Below are 12146 nucleotides of genomic sequence, written 5' to 3' on the forward strand. Positions count from 1 at the left end.
TGTTAGGGTATGTCTCTTGTCTGTCTGTCTGCCTATCTGTCTCTTTTTTGTCTGTCTGTCTGTCTGTCTCTGTATTTACGTCTCATCTCCTTGATTCTCTCTCTCTCTCTCTCTCTCTCTCTCTCTCTCTCTCTCTCTCTCTCTCTCTCTCTCTCTCTCTCTCTCTGAAACCGTGCCTCCTTTTGTCAAACTCATAGATTCTTTCATTCAGCATGTTTATGTATCAAATCATCTGTTTATCTGTCTATCTATCTACCAATCTGTCTATTTATCTATCTATTTATCAATCTGTCCTATCCATCTATCTATATACCTATCTATCTATCTATCTTTCTATCCATCTATTTATCTATCTATTTTATCTACCTATCTACCTGGCTACTCATCCATTTGTTCCCCCCCCCCCCGACCCACCTGCCTGCCTGCCTCAAGTCATAACTAGTAGTAGTGTGCCAAGCAGTAACAAGGAGACTCCACTCCCCGCTGGGGCTCGCATCAACCCGAAGATAAAAGTAATAAACAGTAGTGTGTAATTTCTTAAAAAGCTTCAGCGTAACAGGTGGGAGTGGAAAGACAATTAAGGAAGAAGGATAGATCTCATGGTGGCCATCTACATGTGTGTGTGTGTGTGTGTGTGTGTGTGTGTGTGTGTGTGTGTGTGTGTGTGTGTGTGTGTGTGTGTGTGTGTGTGTGTGTGTGTGTGTGTGTGTGTGTGTCCGTTTGTTTGTCTTGTGGTGAAATGTTTAACTCGTTAGTGACATAAAATTGACATTGATGCAAATAGAAAAAATAATAATGCTGAGAGAGAGAGAGAGAGAGAGAGAGAGAGAGAGAGAGAGAGAGAGAGAGAGAGAGAGAGAGAGAGAGAGAGAGAGAGAGAGAGAGAGAGAGAGAGAGGGAGAGGAGAGAGAGAGAGAGAGAGAGAGAGAGAGAGAATGTTATTTGCTGCACAATGTTTAATATATCTGCTGGTGTTTTTTTCTTTTTTCTTCTTCTCAGTGTTCTTCCATGAAAACATGAGATAATAAGGGAAGCTGCAAGAAGCCATCAGGCCTACACGTGGCAGCCCCTGTATGAAATACACCTACCTATCTCTACCTATCATCCCGATCCATAAATTTGTCTAATCTTCTTTTAAAGCTCCCTATTGACTCAACACTACAAACCTGATTATTGAGGTTGTTCCATTCATATACCACTCTATTTCAGAACTAATTCCTTCCTATCTCTTTCTTGAACCTAAATTTTTCAAGTCTGAAACCGTTATTTCTTGTTATATCCTGATTATTGATCATAAGAATTTTGTTTACGTCCCCCTTGTTATAATCCCTAAACCACTTAAAGACTAGTAGTTTGTTTTTGTTCCGTTCTTCATTGTTTTTCCTATGTGTCCCTTTGAAATCTATATAGACGCTCCCACAACATGCAGGTGAAAAAAAAAAAAAAAAAAAAAAAAACTGTGCCGGAAATTCCATATCGTGTGTCCCCTTGATGACGCCGTGCGAGCCTCAGCCGTGCGTGACGCAATTGTCTGTCCCAAAAACAAGAGCTCGAAACAAACCAAGAAAAAAAAAGGAAGGGATGAAAATAAAGTACTGCATCTAGGCGCTCTTATATTTCTTTTATTTTTCTTCGTAGTTCGTGAACTGTATTCTAAAATGTTTCCATGTCTTCTTATTTCCACTGGTTGTGACAGCTCTAGTGGAAGTTATTGGGATTTTTATGATTTTGCTGATAATTTAACAAATATTCAGCATCATCAGTGGAAAAAAAGATCCATGAGGACCAGGCTAATTATCTTTGTGACCTCTGAAAATACGGCACCCCCCCTCCTCTCTCTCTCTCTCTCTCTCTCTCTCTCTCTCTCTCTCTCTCTCTCTCTCTCTCTCTCTCTCTCTCTCCTGCCCTCCCACCCTCCAACCTATCCTTCCTCCCTGCCTTCCCTCCCTCCCTCCCAACGCCCACACTCGTCCCTTTGTCCGCGGCTGGTTTCCCCTATTGACAAATTTTCCAAGAGCTGAGTGGTTCTTTCGTATTTCCACATCCTCCAATCAAGAGTTAACGTGGCTTCCTGGTCAGCCAATGAGAATAGCAGTCCGCCTTGCCAGGATATTAGTGAGGCTTCCTTTTTAATCAATAAAGAAAGTAGCATCTCTTAAAAAAAAAAAAAAAAAAAAATATATATATATATATATATATATATATATATATATATATATATATATATATATATATATATATATATATATATATATATATATATATATATATATATATATATTATATATATATATATATATATATACGATATATATATATATATATATATATATATATATATATATATATATATATATATATATATATATATATATATATATATATATATATATATATATATATATATATATATATATATATATATATATATATATATATATATATATATATATATATATATGTAGCGGGACACAAGTCACCGCTCCTAGCACTCCGTTTTCTATTTCATTATCACCCTTCCGTTTTCACTCTCTCTACTGCACACGCTCTTGTCTTTCATATCTTTATACATTTCTCTTACTTGTCACATTCTTTGCACGCTCTTTAACACATGTGTTACACATCTTCTCAACACATCTTACTACTCCTTTCTTCACACAGACATACACACACACATACACTCTTTTTTTCCATAATTTTGTATGTGTCGTTTGTTGTGTTTAGTGATTGCGAGGCCAGGGCTGCCCTCATCGTCCGCCACACGATGGAGGAAGCCGACGTGACTGACCAGCCCTTCTCCCTTCAAGAGCTGGAGCGGGCTAGGAGGAGAGGCCGCGACACGGCAGCGGGGGCGGACGGCGTGCCATACTCCATGTTGGCGCACGCTGGGCCGGCTGGGGACGCCGCGCTGTTGGCCACCATCAACGCCTCATGGATGGCGGGCTGTCTGCCGCCCGCGTGGAAGGAAGCCGACATTCAGCCGATTCCAAAGCCGAGGGAGCCCACCAAGATCAGACCCATCTCTCTCCTCAGCTGCACGGCCAAAACGGCTGAGAGGATGGTGCTCGCGCGGCTACAGTGGCGCGTGGGGCCCTCTCACCCACATGTGTTCGGCTACACCCGCGGAGTGAGCACGGCAGACAGCATCCTCGCCCTGCTGACCCAAATTGACCACCGCCCCGCCGTCATCGTCTTCATCGACCTCGAGAAGGCGTTCGAGCTAGCCAGCCCTCACGCCATCCTCGACGCACTCGTGCGGAAAGGGGTGCGAGGAAGGCTGCTGGCCTGGCTCCGCGACTACCTGCAGCGCCGCCGCGCCAGGGTTAGGTTCCAGGGCCTGAGGTCGACCTTCAAGGTACTTGAGAACGGGACGCCCCAGGGCGGCATCCTCAGCCCTCTACTGTTCAACCTGCTGATGGAACAGCTAGTGGCACTGCCTTTCCACGCTGGCACCGTCCTGCTGAGCTACGCCGATGACCTCGCCCTCGTCGTCACCGGAAGGGGCAACAAGCTCAGGAGGACGCAGCAGGCACTCGACCTCATCAGCGGGAAATGCCAGGACCTGGGGCTCAAGATCTCGGCAGAGAAGTCCCGGGCCATGATGGTGAAGGCGGCAGACCCAACCTGGCAGCTCCGCGTCCAGGGAGTTGAGCTGGCATGGACCAACTCCTACCAGTACCTCGGTGTGTGGGTGGACAAGCGGCTGTCCTTCACAGCCCACGCCGCCTACCTGAGGGAGAGGACGCAGTCTAGGCTGAACGTGATGCGGGCCATGACGCGAATCAGCGCGGGCGCCACTTTTTCCGTCCTGCGCCAGTACTACGTGCACGCTGTTCGCTCGCTGGTGGATTACAGCGCCCCCGTCCTCATAGCACTCTCTCCAAACCAGCAGGAGCGGATCGAGGTGCTACAAAACACCGCAATGAGGACCATGCTGGGGGCACCGAGGTGGTCCAGCGCATGCGTCATGCAGAGCGAGACCAGACTGGTACCCCTCACCCAGAGTTGCCAGGTCCGTGGTTTTCTCGCCCAATTGGGCTCTTTTTCCTGGTATTGGGCGTGAAAAACATGGTTTCCGCGGTTTGGCGCTTTTTGGGCTCTTTTTACCGCAGTTGGGCTATTTTCTGGGCTACTTATATTTGAAAATATATAATATACTCTTGCCTTCCCGACATACCAAATGAGGGAGTAGACTCACTCGTATGATAAGGAGTGGCGCCAGGTCAGCCAGTAGAAGGGTGGTGTGAACAAGTCTCCCCTCTCCCTAAGGGGATTACTACTAGGGCCGCATGACCTCATTAAGACTGTAGGGCATCCATCCTGAACACCTGCATGCCGCACCCATAATTTCCACATTCACCTCACAGCACACACACTGAAACACAGCCACTTTATTTATTCTCAGCCTCGTAGCTGCCTCAGCCTGCCTGGAGGAGATACAAGTATACTGGATGCAGGCCACGTGCATACGTGTGTACGTATGCACGTGAACATGAGCAAGTGGTCGAAATACAGCAAAAAATACTGTAAAGAGTGGGAACAAGAGGACGGGCTCAAGACAACAAAGTGTTAGCACCGTGTATGCTGAAGGAACTGTGTTGTGACATTGGCAAAAGTGAATATTCATTGATAATACACGAAAGTACTGACAATAATAGGAAGAAAAAGCTGTGTATTGTTGTTGTTGTTGTTGTTCGGTACCCAAGTTACGAACAGAAAAGAATCATAACATCATTCTTGGGACTTGTTGAACTCGATAGAAGCACTGCTGAGGCTGTTACAGCATCTTTGCTTGAGTTCCTGAAAAAAAAGGTAAATCTAGACATAAAAAAGTGTATTGGTTTGGCAAGTGATGGCTGTAACACAATGTCCGGAGCACACAACTCCGTAACCTCACGATTACGTGAAATAAATCCGGAGGTTACACACATCAAGTGCATTTGCCACTCGTTACAATTATGCATGTCGTATGCCATGAAACCTTGAGTTCATGGTATCGCAGACATATAAGTATTTTTCGAATAGCTCTCTCCGACAGCAGAAAAATATGCAGAGGTGTACGCTACCATCAATGTGGGAGAACAGCCCCTCAAGATGTTGTTGCAGCAGCTGTCTGACACAAGGTGGCTTGCTATTATTATGCATGTTATTCATGCATAATATTATTATGCATATTATTCACAAAATATTGGGCTCTTTTGGAGGGTGGAGTCCGCGGGTTTTGGGCTCTTGTTGGAGTAAAAGAGCGCGGGAATACTGCCGCAGACCTGGCAACCCTGCCCTCACCACCAGGGTACAGCAGATCACGGCCTGCCGCGTAGCGAGGGTGCTGCAGCGTGACGCGGAGGGAGTGCCGAATCTCTCCGCCGCAACCCGTGGCTGCTGCAGTGCACGCTGGCTACCCACAACCTGGCTCGCATGGAGAACTGGCCACAGGGCAGGCGGACCTCCCTGCCCCCACCTTCCGCGCCCCACCCCCGTGGGAGCCACGCGCGGCAGAGTTCTCCGCCACACAGCTGCCCGCCAGCAAGGCGCTCTGCGCCGTGGAGGAGATGCGGCAGCACGCCTTCATGGCCATGGCGCAGGTCACCGAGCCAGACAGTGTTGTGTACTACACCGACGGCTCGGCTGACCCTGACAGCGGAAGGACGGGCGCTGCTGCCATCACCAGAGGGGCCGAGGTGTGTGAGAGGACTCCCGACCACTGCTCCACCCTGCAGACAGAACTGGTGGCCATCCTGCTGGCCCTGGAGCACGCTCAACACCGGCGGGAGCGCACCGTGGTGCTCCACACCGACTCCAGAACGGGGCTACAGGCTCTACAACAGCCGTATCCCAGCGACAACGTGGGCCTCGTCACCGCCATCCTGGGTAGCCTCCAGAGCCTCGCCGCGCAGGGGCGGCGGGTGAGGCTCAACTGGATACCCAGCCACGTGGGAGTACGAGGCAACGAGGCTGCTGACGCAGCCGCCAAGAGAGCTGCTAGTGGCCCCCAGGTGACAAGGCATGTGCCGCCCAGCCTGAGCCAAGTGAGGGCGCGAGCCAGGCTCGCCGCAACCAAGCGCGCCCGCCACACGCACCGGCAGCTGGAAACAAGGAAGAGACAGGCAGCTTGGTACGCCTCCGCCACTGGCTACCAGTCGTTGGACGCCTCCCAGCAGCAGCCCAGAGCAGACGGCGTGTTGCTGCAGCGCGTAAGGCTGGGCTACTGCACCAGGGAACAGCTGTACGACGACTTTCGGGGGCAGGAGTGCGACCACTGCGGGAGGCACAGCCGCCACCCGCTAGTGCACTACCTACTGTCCTGTCCGGCCACCGCCGCCCTCAGACCAACGCCGCCACCACCGGCCCATCCTGTAGGCGGTGATCTCCTCAGCAGCCGCGAGGCCAGGGCTGCCCTCATCGTCCGCCACACGCCCACAGATCTGATGCTGCGAGTTCTCAGGGCAGCGCCCCCGCCCCGCTGATCAGGTCGCAGCTCCTTTCCTGACCGGCGAGCAGCACTCCTCGCCGCGCCACCGCACCGCCCACCACCGGGACCCAAGACTCCCCCACCTGCGGGCTGGTGCCCGCTTTGTGTATTATGTACATTCATGTATATTTTTTCCTTTGTGCAATATGTATATATGTATATGTTGACATAATACTCAATAAACCTTTAATAATAAAAATAAAGTCCGCCACACGCCCACAGACCTGATGCTGCGAGTTCTCAGGGCAGCGCCCCCGCCCCGCTGAACAGGTCGCAGCTCCTTTCCTAACCGGCGAGCAGCACTCCTCGCCGCGCCACAGCACCGCCCACCACCGGGCCCCAAGACTCCCCCACCTGCGGGCTGGTGCCCGCTTTGTGTATTATGTACATTCATGTATATTTTTTCCTTTGTGCAATATGTATATATGTATATGTTGACATAATACTCAATAAACCTTTAATAATAATTGTTGAATAAATAGAGAATACCCAGGCTAAGTTTCCTTTGCCAGAGCTACAATGTTGTAACACTGGAAACTGTTACCCTTAAAGGACTAAACACTGCTATGACCAAGAGGCATAGTTGGGAGCCTAAACTTCTCGCTTGAGCGACTCCCGGGCGGCCAAGTAGCACTTCACCTTCGCTACATATATATATATATATATATATATATATATATATATATATATATATATATATATATATATATATATATATATATATATATATATATATATATATATATATATATATATATATATATATATGGTACGTGCTCTCTACTTTTTCACTCCCTCTTTTTCTACTCAGAAAGTAAGTAAGATCAAGTTAGGTAGCTCAGGAAGCCTCGGGGGTAAGCTTGTTATGCAGCTGTTCCTTATTGTTTGAAATTAAATGTCCTTCCCCCGACTATTTGAATGCAGCCTATAGGGAGAAATACTTAGTTACGGAAGGTAGAGCCTGGCACCTCAGTGGGGTTGTTGTCTTTCTTTTGTCTCCCTTTGCCAGAGCCCCTCTTACATCCAAAAGGCTATAAAGTGAGTTACATAGCGCGCTGTTAGTAAAAGTGACAGAATAACGGGTGATTGTAACAGAAAACTAAGTGAGGATAAAGATTAAGATGACTCATGAATATGCACCATTCATAAATTTGCATGTTTCTCTACATAGATTAATCCGAAAAGCAAGAGATGAAAAATGGAATCTAACTTTCTTTTTTCAAAGTATTGGATTATGCATCAATTAAAGTGTGTCACGACCTACACTGGTTTTATTCAATATCTCTCTCTCTCTCTCTCTCTCTCTCTCTCTCTCTCTCTCTCTCTCTCTCTCTCTCTCTCTCTCTCTCTCTCTCTCTCTCTCTCTCTTAGCGACATATGACATCACTGTTGCATCACATTAAGCCAGTCGGAAAATCAGTCTTTGTTAGGCCAAGTCGAAGGAATGGCGGAGAACGATCACTAGTTGAAGTCATCAGTCACTCAAAGAAAAGAAGTAAAATCGGTGATCTTTCTCTATCCATCATTGCCTCCGTCTTCCTCCTGCCTTTTGCCCGACGACTGGGTGGCAGCATTCAAGAATAGCACGCTGGAGTACCGCGGTGAAGCTCGCCATGCTCAGTGATACATGACAAGACAAGACCAAAGGCAAGTGGTTTTTGATAAAAACGAGGCTGCAACGAAGACAGCGAGACTGATGACTGTGTGTGTGTGTGTGTGTGTGTGTGTGTGTGTGTGTGAAGACTAACTTAAATCAGTGTGCTCTCTGTGAAGGGGAGGACTGTGTGTATGTATGTGCGTATGTCAAGACTACTTATAACTGACGTGCTGTCTCTAAAGGGAAGTAGTGTCGCTACTATGTTGGTGAAACCTCCACTCACCGCCTGGCAGCTTACCTCTACACAGTCATCAGTCCTCAGGTGTAATAATACTTTAAGTCCCCCCATTCCAGTTACCCATAAATCCACAAACCCACCAGTCCTTCAGTCCACCAACCTACCAATACCCAGTCTAACACAAAAGTTCACTAATCCAGCCCAGCCCCAGTGATCCACCATCCCACAGACACATCAGCCCACTGCCCACCAAGACACCACGCCGCCAGCAAACCACAACCCTGCCCACTAGACTCTCAAGCTAAGCCACACCCCAGTCCGTCATCCCTGCCAGTCTCGTCTACCATCCACTGAGCCGCCAGCACAGATCATCCCCGCCCGCTAGACCCACGAGCTACGCCACACCCCTGGCCGTTATCCCTGCCCTGTCAGAGCCTCGAGGATCTGACGCAGTAGGACGTCAGGGAGGCAGCTTGTCATCTTTGTGCCTTGAATACATTGTATAAAAATGTTGCTAAACGCTCGACATGCCTTGCCATTAGTTGGCACCCAGCAGCCGCGGGCCACGAGGGGCGGCCTTTGTTAGCTTCGTTATTATGATTCTGTGCTAGAGGTCCTGGCTGCGTTAGTGGCAGTAGTAGTACTGGTAGTGGTGGTGGTGGTGGTGGTGGTGATAGTAGTAGTGAAGGTAGCGGTAATGATGGTGGTGACGGTGGTAATTGAGATACACGTAGTGGCAGTGGCATTAATAAAACTAGTAGTAGTAGTAGTAGTAGTAGTAGTGGTGGTGGTGATGGTGGTAGTAGTAGTAGTAGTAGTAGTAGTAGTAGTAGTAGTAGTAATAGTACTAGTAGTAGTAGCAGTAGTGGTGGTGGTGGTAGTAGTAGTTGTAGTAGTAGTAATAGTAGTAGTAGTAGTAGTAGTAGTAGTAGTAGTAGTAGTAATAGTAGTAGTAGTAGTTCTTGTTGTTGTTGTTATTGTTTTAGCGGCAGCAGCAGCAAAAGCAGTACGGTGGTGGTTGTAGTAGTAGTAGCAGCAGTAGTAGCAGTAGTAACAGTAACAGTAGTAGGAGTGATAGTGACATCTGACGCACGAGAAGGGAGTACTGACAGGGACACCTCTGTACCTCCTCTATTTTCTTCCCAGTAAGATGACGCGACCACTGAGACGGGACCTGTGCCTGACCGGGGCACCGTACGCAGCGGTGGAATGACCTGCGTAAGGCGCGTGTGGGTGGTGGGGAGTGGGCGGGGCTGCATGTGTTTGGGGGAGACTGCTAAGGCGGGGTGCTACGTGGATGAGCGGGTGGGTGGATAGACAGTGTGTGTGTGTGTGTTTGTGTAGGAGATCGGGCTGGAGTTTAATGGGTGGTTGGGTGGTTAGGTCGGTTGAGTGAGTCGATGGATGCTGTGTGTGTGTGTGTGTGTGTGTGTGTGTGTGTGTGTGTGTGTGTGTGTGTGTGTGTGTGTGTGTGTGTGTGTTCTTGAAGCTGTACCTGTATCACTAAAACTCTCGCGACTACCAGTGACATCGCATTTCTTTCGATTATAATAAAACTTAAACAATAATGATAATAATAATAATAATAGTAATAATAATAATAAAACAGGAAAATTTTTCCTTCTTGCCTTATATCCTATTAATCAGTAATTAATATGTACAAACACAAGCCTTAGTTTGTACTCACAAGGACAAAACCACTGCTGCCGTTGGGGTATTGTTGTGTTCGGCGAGGGTGTGAGGGAGGCGCGGGTGGTGTTTGCGAGGGGCGGTGTGGCGCGCGTCAGAGGCTCGCTCCCCTGGTGCCCGTCTCAACCCGAGAGCTCCAACTGTCCCGCCTGAAGCTGGAAGCTGCCGCCAGTGTGGACTGAGGTAAGGTAAGTGAATCAAGGTAAGTATGTATTGTCGGTTGGACTGTTAGTAAATTGGTGTGGGTGTAGTGCTACATGCCTGCAGGCTGCTTGGGTAGTCACGGTGGTACTTGTCTATTTGGTTTAGTTTGTCTTTAAGGGCTTGGTAGGTTGGTATTTCTAGTTCTTCTATTCTGTTCCATATTGTCTTGGCTCTGTAGTGTAGGCGTATGTTAAGAGGTGTTGTTCTAGTGTGTGTGTGTATTTGTTCTGTTGTCATAGTGTACGGGTGTTTCTGGTTGGTGGCAAATCTCAGTGCTTTGTTTTGTACTTTTTGTAGTTTGCTTATCTGGTGTTTACTCATAGTGTGCGTTGGGATTGGTGGATAGTTAGTATAGGTAGGATTAGTGCTTTAACTAAGTGAATTTTGATTTTTTCTGGCAATTTATACAGTTTATATAGTTTCTGTAGTGCAACATCTGCTATATTCTTTCGTTCCTGAATGTGTTTGTAATAACCAGTGGTGGTAATGGTTAGACCTAGACATTTGCCATTATTTTTAAATTCTATTTCTTCGTCGTTGATGATTAAGGGAAAGGTTTTTTTGGCTCCGAGGTGGAGAGGCGTGAATTTATTCATGTTTGTTTTAATTTTCCATTTTCTTTCATAGTTATTAATTACTCTGATTGTTCTTTCAATTTTTATGTTTAACATATTGTGGACTGAGGCTCGTATTATTTCTCTTATATAGTCACCTGTTGCTAAGGTTGCCACATCTCGCTTCATTCTCCACTCTGGGAAGAGTTTGCGAGTCACTCCCCTCTTGGAGGGTGTGCGAATAGTATGGTAATTGAGGCGTTCACGCACCGGCAGGATGGTGATGAAAGGCCTCTCTTGCCCTGTGTCGAGCACCTGGTGGTGAGACGCATCACTCACCACCCCCGACTAGCCACGTGAGAGGTTCCACTCTCTTGCACGGTCCACATGAACGTTTGTGAGTGAAAGATTTTGTTGGCTTAATTTGTTATCATAATAGAATATTGCCACAATCGTTGCCACATTACATTACATTAATATATACATTATGAATTGTGCCATCTATACAGTAGTTAAGAAATTAAGGGGCTGCAATTAAAGTGCAAATTTATAGAACACGACAAAAGATGTGCTGAATACAGGACCCTCAGGCTGACTACCTCACTGGAAGGAAGAGAAAGGTATACGCAAACACGAGGGATAGAGTGAATCTGTAATGATGGAGTGCACAGGGAGCCCTGCGTCCTGGCATAAGGGACGGGCACTATTAGAGATAGTAGGTGGATAAGCCAGCTGAAAGGTAAGTAGAGTCTACTTGTGGGAAGCCCTTACAACACTCAATTGAAAAATAATAGAAAATTAAATTACAAAAATAAACAAATATAACAGATGAAATGCTATAAGCGCAGTAGATGGTAGGAAAATGTGTGTGTGTGTGTGTGTATCATCATCATCAGGTCGTTGCCGATTCCTTAAGATTAAGAATACGGCCTTCAGTGTTAATCTGGCGTCACCAAAGCAAGTAATAGCATCGGGTCATACGGCAAACACCTAACTTCTTGAATCATTTACCTGGCAGTGTCGCAGCTCCACGACCATTATTCTGAAAGACTTCTGTGCCGCACCTCCACTACATTCAAAGGACCTAGTTTAAGTTACATGGGTTAAGTTTTTTTTTTTTTTTTAACGGCTATAATGACAGATTATCATGATTTCTATTTTCCAAAGGTCTAGTTGAAGCTACATTGTTTTTTAAGGGTCTTTTTACGGTTCTAGTGACAGATTAATAAGACTTCTACATTTAAAAGGCTCTAATTGAAGATAAGTGTTTTTTCTACGGTTCGAGTGACAGATTAATTCCACTTTCACACATTTCGACTTTTTACTGTCCATGACCCGGCACCGTGTATGCTACACACGTGTGCCAAGTCTAGAAAGCCTTGCTCACGCGGG

The 12146-nt window shown here is 47.0% G+C and overlaps 1 protein-coding gene across 14 annotated transcripts in view; it reads right to left on the reverse strand.

The window, feature by feature from the left end:
- Positions 1-12146, reverse strand: part of LOC135098039 (protein lin-54 homolog) — a 77258-nt gene that overhangs the window by 32283 nt on the left and 32829 nt on the right. For all 14 annotated transcript variants that reach the window (XR_010266492.1, XR_010266493.1, XR_010266489.1 and 11 more), the window contains one exon: positions 9995-10174. The gene's annotated coding sequence lies outside the window, so the exon portion shown is untranslated. The remainder of the gene's footprint in view (positions 1-9994; positions 10175-12146) is intronic.

This window comes from Scylla paramamosain, unplaced genomic scaffold (genome assembly GCF_035594125.1).
Source record: "Scylla paramamosain isolate STU-SP2022 unplaced genomic scaffold, ASM3559412v1 Contig41, whole genome shotgun sequence".
Classification (NCBI taxonomy): Eukaryota; Metazoa; Arthropoda; class Malacostraca; order Decapoda; family Portunidae; genus Scylla; species Scylla paramamosain.